The sequence below is a fragment of the Canis lupus genome, chromosome 30 (genome assembly GCF_011100685.1).
Source record: "Canis lupus familiaris isolate Mischka breed German Shepherd chromosome 30, alternate assembly UU_Cfam_GSD_1.0, whole genome shotgun sequence".
NCBI classification, from domain to species: domain Eukaryota; kingdom Metazoa; phylum Chordata; class Mammalia; order Carnivora; family Canidae; genus Canis; species Canis lupus.
In genome coordinates, this window is record NC_049251.1 from 12,958,340 (window position 1) to 12,975,681 (window position 17,342).

The following is a 17,342-nucleotide window of genomic DNA, read 5'->3' on the forward strand; positions in this document are numbered from 1 at the left end:
TCTGATAAAAAATGATCTAGATTCAAACTCTGGGAACTTTAAGAGGAAAAAAATGATTTGGTAAAGGATTTGCATCCTTTTAAAAGGCAGGTGTTGGAGGGCAGAAGATAGATTACTTAATGTATTCTATTTTAATTGTCCCCAAAATACAAAATCTTGCTTTCACCTCCATCTCTCTAGAGTCTAGTCTCAAGATTAGTGAGCTATAATTGACTTTTAGAAATATTAATCAGTCTGTCACTCCCCTGCAAGAGTTCCCATCCCGCCCCAGATAAAAGTCAGTGTCTTCACAATGACCTACAAAGCCCTATGTGACCTGGCCCCCTGTTAAAAAGATGATTTAATAAAATATAATTATCTTTTACTATTCCCTCTGCTTGGATCATTTTCCAGCATTCCCCATCGAACCCCTCCAGGTACCTGTGTGGCTCCTAACTTCTCCTTCATATGTCACCATGATAATGAGGCAGTTTCTGATCACACCATTTGAAGGGAAGCACCCCGCCCCCTTCCCCAACTCCCTTGTTGCTTCAATCATTCTCGTAACCTTTATCAGCTGGTAATAGACTTTTTTAATTTGACCTTGCCTAGAAGCTCTGTGAAGGCAGAGATTTGGTTAATTTTGTTAATGAAGGACTCCTCAGCTTGGAGGAGCCATGCCTGGATCACAGGAGGCCCTTGATGAGTATGTGTTGACTTTGTAAGGGAGAACATTGAAAGGTATATGATGAATTTGAGAAGATGAAGTTTTTTGACCTTGTCAGGCAAAAGAATTCCTTTTGTGAAATAAGGTAAACTTCAAAGGGGATTTTACTTAAAATCCAATTAAAAAGATGTTGATTAACAGAGAATATATAAGCAACATACAACTAGTTGAGTTTGTAAGTAAAGGGTTTTGAAGTGATGGAGCACTCTTTTCAGTGCTCTTTTTCCCATATTCAGAAAGCTTTGCTTTTAAAGTCACCCTTCTCAGATTCTAAGTACACCCACTCTGGGATTTGCCCCTTCTCTTATACTGAGGGGTGAGGGGTCTGGGCTGAAATTGCCTGTAGAAATGTTGTTTCCCTTAAAAAACAAAACAAAACAAAACAAAAAAACCTCCCACTTCCTGCAGGTACTATACAATTTCCAAAAAAGCGAATTTGCAGCAGACACCACCTACAGATAAGGAACACGCAGCGCGAACTTTTGCCAACTCTGCATTTCTGGTTTAAACACTCTCAGGTCTGCATGTCTCCTTGCTCTCTGCCTGCTGCCCCACATAAGACCCGTATTTCCTACCTCACGATGTGCTGGTTCTCACAACCGACTGCACGCTCAATTCGTCGAGGCAGCTTCCAAGTCTATGGCCTCGTTTCCAGGAAATGCTTATAAAGAGGCTGCCGCCCCTGATCCTGGGAGATTTTTTTTTTTCTTTTTGAAAAAGTGATCTCAACTCTCAAAATAATTAGCTCCTTAGTGCTAATCCATGTGCATTTACAAAAGTGCCATCAGGTTAGGAGAAATAAAGACTTGATTAGGTCCTTATCACTGGATGTAACACCAGGGAGTGCTTACCTGCTGGTTGTATTGGTGATAAGGAGACCCAAGACTCCTCAGGTTTGCTCACTAACCTTCTCTCTTTCCTTGCTTTGAAAAGCATGAAAAACATGTGGAGCTTTCAGAAAACCCTGGAGTCATGGGTTGGTTTCCTTTAGAATGTTTTTTATATTACTTTGGGCTTTTGGCATCTCATTCCCTTTGTTCTCAGAAGTTCTATGGGGGGCAAGCAAATAGTCTCAACAATCCCTCCGTAAACATTGTGACCAAGACATTTACTTTGTAATTTAGGCCACTTCTTTGCAACTCTTCAAATCAAAGAAACTTGGATATGGTTCTCAGGCTCTGAGATATTAAACCACGAACTGAGAAAACAGGAATGAAGACAAGAGAGGACAAATTTATGTCAATGAAATCCCGTGACAACTTACTTGCATTTAGAGATCATGCACATTCTTTCCTTGATGAAAAAAAAATTTTTTAACTGTTCTGAAAATGCTAATGAGACAACTTTCAAGAAATTGACAGTAATGGAAAATTTGAATGTTACAATGATATCTAAAAAGAAAGAAATTATTTCACTCATCTTAATCTTGCAGGAGAGCAGAAAAAAAATGTGAGCAGAGAAATGAGACAGCTGGCAATTGAAGCCTTGGGATTCCTAAACTTTCTCTTTTTTGTTCCCAAATGAACAAGGTTTAAGCTGCCTTCAAGAGAAAGTCAATCTAAAGTCCATGATGACTTCAAAATGAAATCTTAGGGGGCTTTTAAAACTACAAGCTTCAGCTCAGCAAGGTCACTTTCTAAAGTGAAAATTCATTTTAGGGTAATAATTGTAAGAAAGGGAAGCAGGGTGGGGTGGTAGGGGTAGGTTTGAATTAAAAGCTACATCATGGACTCCTCAGCTATAGAAGGAAACACTACTCTCCTCCCTGGACAGATCACAGGGGGTGCACTGTGGGAGGCTTTTGTATACCACCTGCTAAAAGCATATGCATCTGTTCACTGGTAGTTGTTTGGCTATCTCCCCTGAAAGTTTAAAGTCTAGCCACGGGGAGATTGCCTTACCCTGGGACACTGTAGCCAGAGGACAGTTCAACTATTTACCAGCATTCTTAGAAAATAGCCCTGATTTATGCTGTTCCTTTATTTCTTTGTTCAGTCTTTACACATACCTTTTGCTTACAGGCTATCTTGCTACTGTTGTGTGTTGTTTCACAAATGTATATTTTGAATTCTAGGTTACACAGCAAGCTTTTGAAGGGGAAGAGATCAACTTTTAGGACCCATGATCTCTGCCCTGCCTTTAAATTGAGAGAGGAGCATGAGGAAGGAACAGTGGCCCAGAGCTAGACTGGAGCCTGAGTGGGCAGCAAGAGCACAGATACCTGGGAACTAGGAAATGAGTGCAAGAAAACCTGGATTGGCAATTCTGAGGGCTGGGCTGGTTGGGAAGACGGGGAGAAGTTGGGAAGATGGGGAGAAGGTGGGAAGCCCAAACCAGTCCCAAGTTCAGAGACAAACTTAAGGTTGCAATAAAAATAAAGAAATGTGACAGAGGGCCTTAAGGAATCCTCCAAGATGTTTGCCACAGCTATCTGAACCTCTGCCTTCTCCAAGGCTATCCACCATCTATTTAAAAAAAAAAAAAAGGCAGCAAGGAGGAATCAAGAAGCTCCTTCTATTGGTATCTATCTCTTGTGTTCTTGTTGGTGTCAATGTTGCAGATAGTCCCTGGATACTGGCTCCATTACTTCCTAACAGAGTGACCTTGGACACATTACTTAAACTTTGCCTTTTATTTCTATAAATAAAACAACGTAATAGGGATAAAAATAGGGATAAAGCTGTCATTAAATTTAAGTTGATGTTGTAGGTGTGTAATAAGAACTTGCTTCATCCCTCCTCCATTTAACATGCTCAGAATAAGTAGTTAAATAGCCATTAAAAAACAGTGGGTTGATTTGAAAGTATAGTAGCTATAAGTCAAATTGCCTGGGTTCAACACTCTTAATAACTAGCTATGTGACTTTAGACAAGATATTTAGTAATTCAGGGGCACCTGGGTGGCTCAGTTGGTTGAACATCCAACTCTGATTTCAGCTCAGGTCATGATCTCAGTGTTGTGAGATCAAGCCCTGCAATGGTCTCCATGCTCAGTTTAAGACCCTCTCTTCCTCTGCCCACCCTCACCATGCACACATGTATACATTCCCTCTCTCTTTCTAAAAAAAAGGGGGGGTATTTAGTGATTCAGTTTGGGATTAGAACATAATAGTGTTCACTTGATAAAGTTATGGTAAAGATGAAATGATATAATGTATGCAGATGTTAACATGAAGATGATGATGACCACAGGAATGGCAGCTTTCCTGACTCTTAGCCCGGATGCGGGTATTTACTGCCTCTGCCTCACCTCCCTCACATACTTCTATTGCTCACGTGTAGACATGACACATCCCTTCCCCCAAACAATTAAACGTACTCTATTTCTCATGAAAAAAAAAAAAGTGAAACAGGAAAGAACATTTAAAACAAATGTCATTTGATTTTACAGATGACATATTTTTAATGTTACCTGGGGAGATGTTGTCACGGTAAAAAGCTGATACTCTGTGGAGTGTGGTAATTCTTCCATAATGGCTTTTTGAGGAATAGGAGTTGTGTGCTGCTGAAATCCTCCCTTTTTGCATTCCATAAAATCTACAAGAGAAGGAGCCACATGTAATCCAAAATCTTCTGCAATGCAAGTTGGGATCTTAGAACCCCTCCCAGCAACTTCATGCATCTTCTAGGGCACTGACCTTGGGCATGAAGTTGTGTTTTTGCAGATCTGCCTTCTAAAGTATCTTATTTGTGGAGGGAACACTCTGGTAAGGAGTGTCGGCCCACTGAAAATTGCTGTCTGATGGCCATTTTGAACAACACTTTACATTTACTCCAGGGGTAGCTCTTTCCACAGCAAGTTTCCCTGTGGGTTATGGAAGTGGTTTAAATAGCCTTTCTAAGAGCTCTGCACTGCCAACTCTGGAGAGATGCTTTGATTTCTGAAGTTGGACAACATTCATCCAAACAATATCCACTTTTAAGGACTGAACAGCAGTACATCTTGAACATTCATGCTGTTCTCAGCAAGGAGTTGCTTGGCCAGGGTGACGGAAGGTAAGGCAGAGTAGAACACATTGATCTGTTGCCTTAACATTTTTAAACAGTCATATAGAATTAGGATAAAAAGGATATGAGGGTATAAATGAGGAATAGGACATTCCATTTTGGGTCTCTGTATGTAGCTTAAAATGTAGCTATAATGTTAGGGGGAAATCTATAAATGAATCATCTATTTTATTTTGTTTTAAGGATCTATTTATTGGGGTACCTGGAGGGGGACTCCATCAGTTAAGTGTCTGCCTTTGTCTCAGGTCATGATCTCAGGGTCCTGGAGTGGAGCAGCATGTCAGGAAGCAGAGGCTCAGTGGGGAGTCTGCTTCTCCCTCTCCCTCTGTGCTCTCTCTAACAAATAAATCTTTATTTATGTATTTTAGAGAGAGTGAATGGGCAGGGATGGGCAGGGAGCAGTGGGAAAGAGAATCTCAAGCAGACTCCCCATTGAGTGCTGAGCCAGACCTTATGACCCTGAGATCAGGACCTGAGTTGGAATAAAAAGTCAGACACTTAACCAACTGAGCCACCTGGACACCCCTGAATCTTCCATTTTTAGAATGCTAAATGTGAGCCATTGTTTCCTCCATAGGGGGAGTTTTACATTTGTGATATAAACCTTTAGGGAAACTATGGAATGTGAGTGTCTCTGTTTACTTAGGGAAGGGATGTGGTTGATGATAGGGACTTCAGAGTCAGATTTCCTAGGTTGGAATTGTGGCTCTTCTACTTACTGGACAAATTACCCAACTCCGGTGAGCCTCACTTTTCTAATCTGCAAAGTGGGGATTATAGTAGTACCCACCTGATGGAGTTAGGAGGATTAATGACATAATTGTGTAAAACTCTCATAACTAATGCCTGCCATACAGTTAACACTAATACGTCATTGCTATCTTGTTGTTTTTAATATTTTCAGTTATATTTATAACCAAATAAAGTTCAGATTCACTGTTTTAGACCGAACAAAAAAAAATTTTAACAAAATATTAACCAAATTCTGTAACATCACCAATTAGCAGTTGAACAAACGAGCCTGGTAGCAATGAAGCAAAAGCAATCATATCAACACTTAGTGATTTAGAGTTTACAAAATCCTTTTGCCTATGTTTTCCTCAAATTGATCCCCAAATGGTCACTGTTAGAGAGCATTACTCTCATTTTATATATGAGATTATTTGGCTCAGGGAAAGTGACTTGCCCAAGGTTGCACAGGGAGTTAACTGTAAAACCCTGGTCTGTTCCAATTCCTATGCAAATGTGCTTTCCTTTACATTATGCTGCCTTCCACATGCAAGAGATAAACGTTCTTATAATTAGACTATTGGCTGCATATTATAAATAGTGTAACTAATTTATCGGGGAAAGCTAAGGGATTTAAAAACAACACCACAGGTCCCTGAAGCAGCATCAAGTGAACCTGGACGTGACTGCCATTCAAGCCCTGTTCACGTTTGCTCTCCACTCTCATTAGCTGTGGATTCCATGGAATGCTCCACGCTGAGCCAACTGAACATGGATTGCTGTCTGGAGAGCTTTTGGAAATACATGCTTAGAGACAGCACTCAAAAATTCATCAAAAATGGGGGACAGGATGACAAATTGCAAATCCAAAGGATTTATTTAGGTCTTTATAACCTAAGTATGAAGCAAAATTAGGCCTTGAACAGATTGCTATGGCCCAGCCTCCCCACTTGACCTTCAGGGTAGTTATGGAATCTGCAGCTGCCTGAAGGATTTAACCACTGCTTCCCCAATACCACCATCTTTCCTCTTTGCTGTTTCACTTATATGTGCTGCCAAGACATGTCCTCCAGGCCATCAACTATTTGAACGTTACCCATCTTTCAGATCCACCTCAAATTTTACCTCCCCAGACAGAACCCACATTTATAACACCTACTTTTGGATTCTGAAAGAAATGATTTCTTAAATCACTTACATTGCCTTTAATTTTAACTGTTGCACATTTTTTTTTTACATTTATGTGCACTTCCCTTCCCATAGAACCCCTTTTCTTTTTTTTTTAAGATTTTATTTATTTATTCAAGACACACACACACACACAGAGAGAGAGAGAGAGAGATAAGCAGAGACATAGGCAGAGGGAGAAGCAGGCTCCATGCAGGGAGCCTGGTGTGAAACTTGATCCCAGGACTCCAGGATCACACCCTGAGCTGAAGGCAGACTCTTAAAGGCTTAACGGCTTAAGGGCTGAGCCACCCAGGCGTCCCAGAACCACTTTTTCCTGAGGGCCAGGAACACATTCTTCACTTCTATGTATTTTTCCCAGAACCTTGAATAATGCCCTGTAACTACTAGAAGCACAGCAGATGCTCAATTATCAATTGATTACATTAAAAGATCAGTTTATACATACACACCAGCCATGTACCTGATTAAAATTGCTAAAAGCAAAAGATGCAGAAATCAGCAAAAAATTAAAAACAACTGAAAATATTTTTCAAAGCTCCTGTAATGGGACAGTATTTTCCCTCCAGGGCTTCACTTCCTCTTCAGGCACCCAACATCTGAATCTTTGCTCTTTTTGAGACTCTATAGATGCCCAGGGGTTATTCATCTGTAACCCCTGCTTCCATAGGCTCTCATTCAAAATGAAAACTAAAGGATAGGACCAGCAAGGATGTGGGATGTCACCCTTACAACTCTTTCAGATGCCTCTTCTGACCTACCCATTGTGGATGGGTAGCTCAAGGTAAGAAGGGAGAGTGGAGAAGTTGCTAACCAGGGGGAGAGGGTCCCATTAGAAGTTCACCTGGTTGGTGGGGAAGGTGGCAAGGAGCATCCCATGGAGGCCCCTTGGTCCTCATAAAGAGCACCTGATAGAGGATGAGCTTTCATACCTTCGGGGTGACAGGAAATTGAGGTAGATTCTACATAACAACAGAAAACTGGACCTGAGCAGTGGTTGCCCTTTGTGCTGGGTGGGAGGAAGTTTTGCTGACCTAGGACCTTGAAAGCCTGACTTGAAGCCTCTGACATCAGCACAAATCACACTCCCTGATTCAGGAGTAGCTGGGGTTTCAAGCTTTCGGAAATTGATGTATTCTTTCTTTCCCATTAGATTGTACTTGCTTCATGAGTAGCAACTCTATTTCCCATGCTTCAGTTTCTGCCTCGCCCGGACCACCGTGTGTGTGTGTGTGTGTGTGTGTGTGTGTGTATGTACATACAATGCCATAATTTTGACTGGTATATGTATGGAACCATTATGCTAGGAGCTTCATTACTGGAAGCCATTTCTGTCAGTGACAATGGATTGTAGGTGGCTTCATGGATAGTGGAGATTGGAGTTTAAAACACAAAACTTCAGGCAGAAAAGAGAAGAAAATATTGTTTCATAGTTGCACGCTTACAGTGAAGCTGTGAGGGAAAAAAATGGCAGCAGGACCAGCACACCTCAGCAGTCCTGCTGGTACCCTCCATGAGTGTTTTACACACTGGGTCACAACCCATTCATGACTCATGAAATCAATTTAGAGGACCGCCTCTGTGTTTAAAGAAATAAATACAATAGCATATTAATTTAAAATAATGCTTAAAATTAAATAGAACAGAAAATATGAGACATACCACACTCTAAGAGTATTATTCTGTGAATTTTTGTTTATATACAAGTATGTTCTGATTCATGATAAAAAACATATTTCTTAATTATAGGCTTATAATAGCAAAGTATTAAAAACAGCTGAAATGACTCACAAATAGAGACTTAGATAAATAAATGAGAGTACATATTTCCAATCAAACATTACACATGAAGGTATGGATCTACATTTACTGGCTTGGAGAAATGGGTATGATATGCTGTTAAGGGGAAAAAAGGTAGACTAAACAAATAGTAGAGAATGGTCCTATTTATATAAAAATATGTGATTCATGTGTGTTTGTGAAAAAATAAATAATTGTCTGGTAAGATGTTTGTCAAAATACTAAAGATGTTTCTCCAGGTGGAGTTTCTTTCTCTTTTTTTAAAGATTTTATTTATTTATTCATGAGAGACACAGAGAGAGAGAGGCAGAGACACAAGCAGAGGGAGGGAGAGAAGAAAGCTTCATGCAGGAAGCCTGTCATGGGACTCGATCCCAGGTTTCCAGGATCACAACCTGGACTGAAGGCGGCGCTAAACCGCTGAGCCACCCGGGCTGCCCTCCAGGTGGAGTTTCATTGCATTTTTGTCCTTAATTTCTTTTCCTGTTTAAATTTGAGAAGTATCAATTTTATAATTATACATACTTTTTTTTTTTTTTTTTTTTTTTTAGAAAAACACAAAAGAAGAAGTTTGTAATGGAGGATATGTAATGTTCAGTGAGAGCATACAGACGTGACTGCTGGAAAGGATCAGGGAAGAGATATATCATGAACTGAGTGTTACAGGAGAAGGTATGTTTGTTAAGCCTAATAAGGGATGTAACCCAGGTGGGAGTGATGCACAAACAGGTGAGTGGAGGTGAGAGAGACTGTGACACAGTGTGTGTGTGGCTGACAGAGATTCAGAGGAAGAGGATAATTTTCCAAGGATAGAGGGCAGAGGTTGTGAGCTAGGGGATAAATCGTGGAAAACTACCAAAAGATTTTAAGCAGAGGAGGAGTATGCAGCAGCTGCTGTTTAAAGTCCTGCCTATTTCCTACTGCAACATCGATTCTCTATATGCTAATAGCACCTGCCACTCTCAGCCCAAAGGCTTTCTCAGGCTGCCGGAGTGTGTGGCTCAAGTACAGAAGAGGTCAGAGTTCCAGAGAGTTAACCTCTCAGAAGCAGCTAAATATGAACAAATGAGTTGGTGGATAAATACCCCGGCTTTCTTGCCTCTGGGGTGAAGCAACTCAAATATGTTTTATATGTTCCCCAGACCTCTCTGGTAGAATGGAGCCCTAATGCCCATACCAGTAATTTGTTCCTTACTGTGCCCATTATGGCTCTATTTTTTTTTCCCTGCCTCACATTCCTTGGCTCATACTGGTGCTCCTCTCCGAACCAAAATCCTCATACACAAATCTTTCACTCAGAACCAACTTCTGGGGTAATGCAGCTTAAGGCACCAGCTTGTGTTGTGTATATCTCTTTCCGTATGAATATCAAAATAGCTAGAGGTTGTTTCTGTGTGGTGGAATCTTAGGTGGTTTTTTCCTTTCATTTTTAATCTTTGTTTTTTAAAATGCCAACAGTTTACTTTCATTACTCTTATAACAAAAGTAAGACCAAAAGTTATTCTTTTAAAAGAAATATATATATAATTTAATATATATATAATATAATATATATATTATATAATATATATATTTTTACAGCATGGAACTTGTTGAGGTAGCCACTGAGGTATCTCATACTATCTGAAGTGAGAGATAACAAAGATAAAAACTTATACCATGGAAGTAGGAAAAGAGGTGAAGGGTTAGATTTGAGAATTCTAGAGATGGAAAGGGGGGAAAAAGTGCCCAAATGGGTCAAGAGCTCACAGACTTTGGGGAACAAATACTTTAGCAAATACTGAGGACAACGAAGAAGAAATATGTTAAGGGAGAATGATAATATGAGTTTGGAGAAAGAGTTCTTTTAAAATGATTCAGGTGGAGATCTCTACTAGGAATTAGAAATATTAGTCTAGATAGAGGGTTGAGAGACAAAGAATTGGGAATGACAGGTGTGTGCTTGATAGAACAATCCCTGCGGTGTTTAAGATTGCCTTATGAAGTCTGCACAGTGAGCAAGAAGCAACATGAGAACACCATCCTGGGGACTTCATTGTTTATGTTCTGGGAAGAAGAAGAGGAACCATTCAAGAAGACGGAGAAGTGGTCAGAGCTGTAGGAAAAGAGCTCGGAATGAGATGTGGTATAAAAATTAAAGAAGTGGGAACATCCTCTTCTGACAGATGATTTAACAAGGGCAAATGCAGGCAGGCTGACCTGCCCTGAGCTGTCTATTTTGTCTTCTTCTTCCCCTTCATCACTGGTCGTATTCCATCTGTTTCCACATAGGCTTGGTCCCTGTTGGTTCACTCTGGTAGGTAGTTCCAAAAGCAAAGCAAGTCAAGGTATTTTAAGAGAACCAATTTCTAGCCACCATTTTAAAAAGTTATCTTTTCTAATTACTGAAAAATAGGCACAACAAGCATCCCTGAGCTTCACATCATCTCCATATAGTTTTAAAGTAATTAAACAATGAGGCCATTAGGCTGAGGTGGCTCTAATGCCTTAGTGGCCTGTGTAAGCAAATCAAAAAGCCAGCTAGCACCAGTGCACTTAAGAACAACCACTTAAAAACAGCCAACTAGGCTTTCCCAAATAAGGCAAGTGCTTAAACTATAGTCAAATAATTTCCTTGCTTCCTACAGTTCTTCTCTATAGAAACCTCTCTCTCAGCTCCTGCTGGTGGAGCACTCCTCACCACTTTCAGTTTGGTGCTGATTTGAACCAATGCAAGTTCAAGTCAACTCTTGAAAATTTTACTGTGCCAGGATCCCTGGGTGGCTCAGCGGTTTGGCACCTACCTTTGGCCCAGGGTGCGATCCTGGAGTCCCAGGATCGAGTCCCACGTCGGGCTCCCACGTCGGGCTCCCGGCATGGAGCCTGCTTCTCCCTCCTCCTGTATCTCTGCACCTCTCTGTCTCTCTCTATGTCTATCATAAGTAAATAAATAAATCTTAAAAAAAATTTTTTTTTACTGTGCCTCAGGTTATCTTTTAAAGGAATGATCACATCTGTTTAAAGTAACTGAATATTCAATAATTTGTATTTTTGAATCACCATGTGCCTTCATCAAAGGTTGAATACAAATGGACTCATCAGCATGAAAGGGATCCTTCCAAACCTCTGAGCAAGACTTCCTTTTGTGGTTGGCCATCATCTTGTCCCCTCAGAGAGCCTTGTGATTCCTCAGTTCATAACCCACTAGAATAGTTCACCCCTAGAAGATCCTAACCCCTGTACTCTTCTTACAGGCAATCTTAACTCCAGCCTAGACCTCAATCACAGGTAATTCTGGGAATAAAGGTGGCCTCTGGGCCTCTAGGCACAAAGTCAGAGAGGCAACGCTCTGGCTTAGGGCTCTCCCCTTACGGGAGGTAGAAAATTGCTCTTAATATTTAAGACTTCCCAACTCCTGGAGGTGTGTATTTCATCCAAAATAGTTTAAAAACTATAAAACCAGAGGAAACAGTTTTGAATGAATATAACTTTTGAGTGACTTTAAAAAATGATTTTACTCAGAACACACAGAAAAAAATAAATCATTTTCAAAATGGTAAGGAATCAGGGTTTTCTAAATTTGAAGTTGCTCCTAATGATTTAACGTAGCTGGAGGGAAAATGAAGTCTCTTCCTGTCACTGACAGATCGTTCACCAGGAAAGGTAAAAAGGCACATACACCTAAAGAACAAAGTTTGGTGTTCATAAGAAACGATGGTCTTTCCTAAAATGAAGTTCCAGCTGAAATGTAAGAAGTCAGCCAGAGGCAATGAGTCCAAGAGTTTTTGAAGAAGGCATCAGAGAGGAGTGATAGAGATGCAAATTTCTAGCTGTCTGTACAGCTTCAATCCAGCGGAGATCTGGGTTGAAGAGAAACTATTTCTTCCGGACTTTAGTGTCTTGTATCTGGAATTCAAAAAAACAAAAAAAAAGTTGGCAGGAAAAATAGAGACAGCCCAATTTGGGAGCCAGTTTGAGCTGCGCCTTGGAGAAAGTTCCACTAACTTCATCTTCCCTGTTAGAATTCAGAAAAGTTCCTCCTTTGCACCTTAGATCCACCTTCATCTTCTTCCTCAGGTAAGCAAAGTCCTGGGACAAGGTCACCAAGCACTCCTTGGTTTGTGAAGCTAGGGGTGATCTAAGGAATTCCCTTAACAAGTAGACAGTATGTGAAGTAGATAAAAATGCACCACTCTCCCTCTCTCTTCCCTTACATGTTTGAAATAAACAGCGTGTCCTTTTTCTGTTGAGGATTTTATTGCAAAATACTACAGAAAAACACCTGGGGAGTAACAAAAATAACTGCACTGACAGCATTAATTTTCAAGAAATCTTCAAATCCTTATTGTCTTTGTCCCTGTTCTGAAATGGGAAGCAGAGGGAGCTAGTCAGCTTTGGGCCATCAGAGACATGCTAAGTTGTGCTTAAAGAATCAGTCCCGGGGATCCCTGGGTGGCTCATCGGTTCAGCACCTGCCTTTGGCCGAGGGCGTGATCCTGGAGTGCTGGGATCGAGTCCCACATCGGGCTCCCTGCATGGAGCCTGCCTCTCTCTCTCTCTCTCTCTCTCTCTGTGTCTGTGTGTGTTTATCATGAATAAATAAAATCTTAAAAAAAAACAAAAAGAATCAGTCCTATTAAACCCTACCTGCTAGACAGATGGTTCCCATCCAGCGTTCTGCACCATTGCAACTACTGATTATTGGCACTAATGTCTACCAGCAAAGCGGCTCTGCTTGTTGTTTATCAGCTGTTTGGGACCTTCTGCTTTGCCAGGGTTGCAAGGCAGCAATCCAGACATGTTCTGCAGTAGAGGAAAAGGTGAGAGCGCTGTGTGGAATGTGAAAGCCCAGGGGAGGAGGTGAGAAGCAAATCTGTTCAGTCATAGAAGGAGAAAACTTAAGTACACACTCATATGTGTGTGTGTGTGTGTGTGTGTGTGTGCATGTAGTAAAAGGAGAGAAAAGAAAGGGAACTGTAGTTTCCTCCCCTGGACTTTCCCTCCTAGTCTAATGTCACCCTTGGGACCATCTGCAAATGTCTGTTAATATGTCAGCCTACATTCTAGGATCTCTGACCTGTGCTTCTGTCCATCTGCTATTTCCTTTGGATTCTTACAAATGTCATAACCCTACCACCTGGTTTCATTGACATGTCAATAGCTTGCTGGTGCTGTGACTCTTGATCTTCCCTGCTGAGAGATAAATTGTGTAGAGTCACACGATTAAGCCATTAATAGCAACTAGCCCTTATTGAGCACTTACTGTATACTGGCATTCTAGTAAGCATTTTATCCATAATAACCTAACAAAGTAGGCTTTGTTTTCTCCATCTTATAAAGGTCAAGTGCATGAAGGTAGCTGATAATTGGCCAAAATAAGATTTAGCTATAGGAAGCCTGAGGCCTGGGACGCCTGGATGGCTCAGCGGTTGAGCTTCTGCCTTCAGCTCAGAGCCTGATCCTGGAGTTCCAGGATCGAGTCCCACGTCGGGCTTCCTGCATGGAGCCTGCTTCTCCCTCTGCCTATGTCTTTGCCTCCCTCCTCTCTCTCTCTCTCTCTCATGAATAAATAAATAAAATCTTAAAAAAAAAAAAAAAAAAACGAAGCCTGAGGCTGCAGCTGTGTTCTTCATCTCAATACTCATGCCCTTCTCCACATGACTCCCACAGTTTCCTGTTCTGAGTTTCCATCTGCCCAACTGTCTGGCACTTCCCTCCCCCAACTTTTTAGGATCTGCTGACTCAAGCCCTGGTTCTGTTGGCTTTGTTCTCTTTATTTCCCCTGTAATATATTCACTACATGGCTATTCTTGCTTGGCTTCACTTTCTATGCTTCTAAGTCAATATTTTAGTCAAATATGATGCACTGCCATTTTGGAAAAAGTGCCTCCATAGCCAATCATGCTGGTCTTTCTATCTGTAAAGTGGGATAAGGAAAGAATCTACCTCTCTACCTCCTGTGAATACTATGAAGATTGAAAGATAAAATATACGTAACACTCAACACAGTGCCTGACACAATATGAGTGCTAACTATTTTTGTTATTTGCTTACTAAAATAGCCCAGAGGCAATAGTATATTCATTTTTTGGATGGAAAAAAATGGAGCATAAGTGGCTAAATAACTTGGCTCAAGGAAATGTTACTAGTCACTGGCAGAGCTGGGTAGAGTTTATGTGTTAATATTCATCTCCTCTCTCAGCTCCTGCAGAGCGGCTCCCTGCAGACCCCATCAACTTCCTACATTGTTGGGTATCCCACTGCCTTTCTGTTTATGGTTTTGGGGTTCACTTCATATTTTCAGTTAATTTGAAGAGCAGAGATCATTTGTATTCCATCTAAGATGATCAGATTCTCAGGTTCACCCTAAGATCATTCAAGGGCCGTCAGTCTTGGGAGCTACAAAGGCTCACTTTGGGTGTTCATAGGATGGTATATCAGTGTCAAACATTCAAAGAGGGCAACAAAGAGCCTGATGCAGGAAATGTTTGAGGATGTTCAGTCAGTTGTGTGGTTCACTTCAGTAATAGAGGAAGCCGGACAACTGAGAGTGGGGGAACCCAGTTGCATAGGAAATAAAAGTACCAGAGAAGCCTGGAAGACTGTAACAACTCTGTGTGACAAGACACTCCATTCCAAGATCAGGGACAGCTATGCTGGACAAGTATTTCAGGGGAGGAACATTGTGGAGCAGAGCAGAAAAGAGCAAAGGGAAGTGTGCTCCTTTCATCCCTTCTCCAAGTGTACCCTGGGTAAAAGCTCTAACTCAATTTAAATAACGCTTGTTCCTAGAGGGGGCTTGGAATCAGGAGGATTTTGCCCTAGGAGAACCTTTGTTTTTACCTTAAAAATAACTAGCATTTCCATGTAAGGAAAAAAAAAGCAATATTGCTTCATATGAGATTCTCTAAGGTTTAGGCAGTTTTTTTTTAAAGATGAAGAAAAGCAAATTACTTTCTTATTTACATTTATGCTGTCACCCCTACACCCAGCAGTAGCTTAAATGTAAGAGGAATCCAGAATAATAGAACAAAAATCTGATGCAATGCCTGATTAAAAATGCAAATTTGAATTTGCCAGCGATCTTCTAGCTAAGCAGAGTAAACAGGGAAGGAGAAAAGGCAGCTTAAGGTTGGTTAGATAATTGAAATGATCGTGTGTGCTGAAGGAAGTAAGGAATGTGGAGTCCGGCCTCTGAAGAATAAAGAGAGACTGGGTAAGCCCTGGTGACTCAATGGGTGGAGGGGGCTAGTCAGGTTCCCCAGAAGGATGCTTAGCAGAGTTTAGGTTTTTTATTTCCATGGATTGAGTCAGTGACACTTGGAGGAAATCCAATGAGCAGATTCTAACTGGACACCGGGATGCTCATTTCCAAGGTAATAAAGATGTATAAAGAAGATGGCATAACCTTGCAATATAACAACTACACATGCAAAAAGTGAAGTAAGATAGAGGATGTACACACCTTGAAGAAAACCGTAGCATATTTGTGGGAAATAATGGTGCACAGGGGAAGTGCTAGGGGACCTGGACTAGTGGGGTGGTCAGAAAGTCTTTTGGGAAAGGACAGTGGTTTCGTTGAGTGGGATAGAAATGAAGGACAGGAAAGATCATGGATGAGGTGAGAGACCATTGCTTTTACAGACTCAGAACAATATAGGAGCAACATCAGTGGTGACGGCAATGTCAGAGAATCTTGTTGTGTCCCTCGTTAGTGTAATTCCACGTGTCTTCCCAGCCCAAACCTTCACGGCTTAAGTCTGCCCATGGAGCTGGGGCACTGGTTGTGGTGGTGGTGGCGGTGGATACATGCACTCCTTGGAGTACTTTAAGCTGGAGGAGGCTTCACTGAGCTGGTCTGAGACTGCATTGCTGGGATGCAGGGGCCATGCCTAGTGAGGAGGAGTCATTGATCCTCTGTGAGCTGACACTGAAGACACAGAGCACGACACCTAACGCGGTGGAAAGGCTCAGCAAATATAGAGATGACAGGGTCAGGCCTGAGAAAGAGGCCCAGTCGGGTGGTTGAGGAACTGGTCTTTAAATTGAAGGTAAATATCAAGATACTCTTATATGTGTGTATAGGAGGTCGGCTGGGGACAGCTTCTTTAGAAAAGGGGGGGATTAGAAAATTGTCTACAAATTATGTCATTTAGTATATTCCATACTATGACTCACGTTTTCATTCCCAATTCTCTTACACTTTGTAGTCTAAGCAAGGGACTCTTAATATTCACCGGAATCACGGAGTGAGGTTATTAAAAGTGAGTCTAGGTCTAGGTAATCAGGGCTACCCTCAGAGATTCTTATTTAGGGACCCAGAGGAAAAGATTTCTTGCTATCCTTCCAGCCAGGAGGGGGAGCTTGCGTTGATTTAGTTAAACTGGGGTTCTCTTTCTTTAATGATGCTTCCTCTATGCTTGTTCGTGGGATTTTCGTTCTGTTAGGGCTGTTCTCCCTTGATATCTCTGTTGAAATCCTTACTTTAAAAACAAAACACTGATAAAGGTAGTAGATGCCCAGTTTATCTTACTAGTTTGCTCTGCTTCCTAGGGCCCTTAGGTCATTCAGGCTCTGTGATGACAGGGAATTGCTTTGTGCCCTCCAGGGGTTGAAGCGCTCACAGTGCTACAGGACACCAGGAGAGGGCAGCAGAGAGCTGGAGAGACCTTTGGTAGAGGCCCCAGGAAGCAGGCTGAGAGCAAGCCAGAAGCAGGTGAAGGAGGAAATATGTGATCCTTTAGGAGGCGCGGGGTATGCCAGTTGTCTGTGGTCCATAAATTAACCAAAGACCAGAGTCATTATTCAGACGAAAAACTGAAATCGATAGGGGATGCAATAGGGAGTGGCAGTTTTAAAACAGGAAGAGATGAAAATAGGCTCTGAGATATTGCAGGGAGCCTATGAAGGCAAGGCAGCCTGTGGGGTGATGG

At 41.5% G+C, this 17,342-nt stretch overlaps 1 long non-coding RNA gene across 5 annotated transcripts in view; it reads right to left on the reverse strand.

Moving 5' to 3' along the window:
• Positions 1–4,117: 4,117 nt before the first annotated feature.
• LOC111093405 overlaps positions 4,118–17,342 on the reverse strand; it is a 108,721-nt gene continuing 95,496 nt past the window's right edge. For all 5 annotated transcript variants that reach the window (XR_005381346.1, XR_005381344.1, XR_005381345.1 and 2 more), the window contains one exon: positions 4,118–4,242. This is a non-coding gene — a long non-coding RNA (uncharacterized LOC111093405). The remainder of the gene's footprint in view (positions 4,243–17,342) is intronic.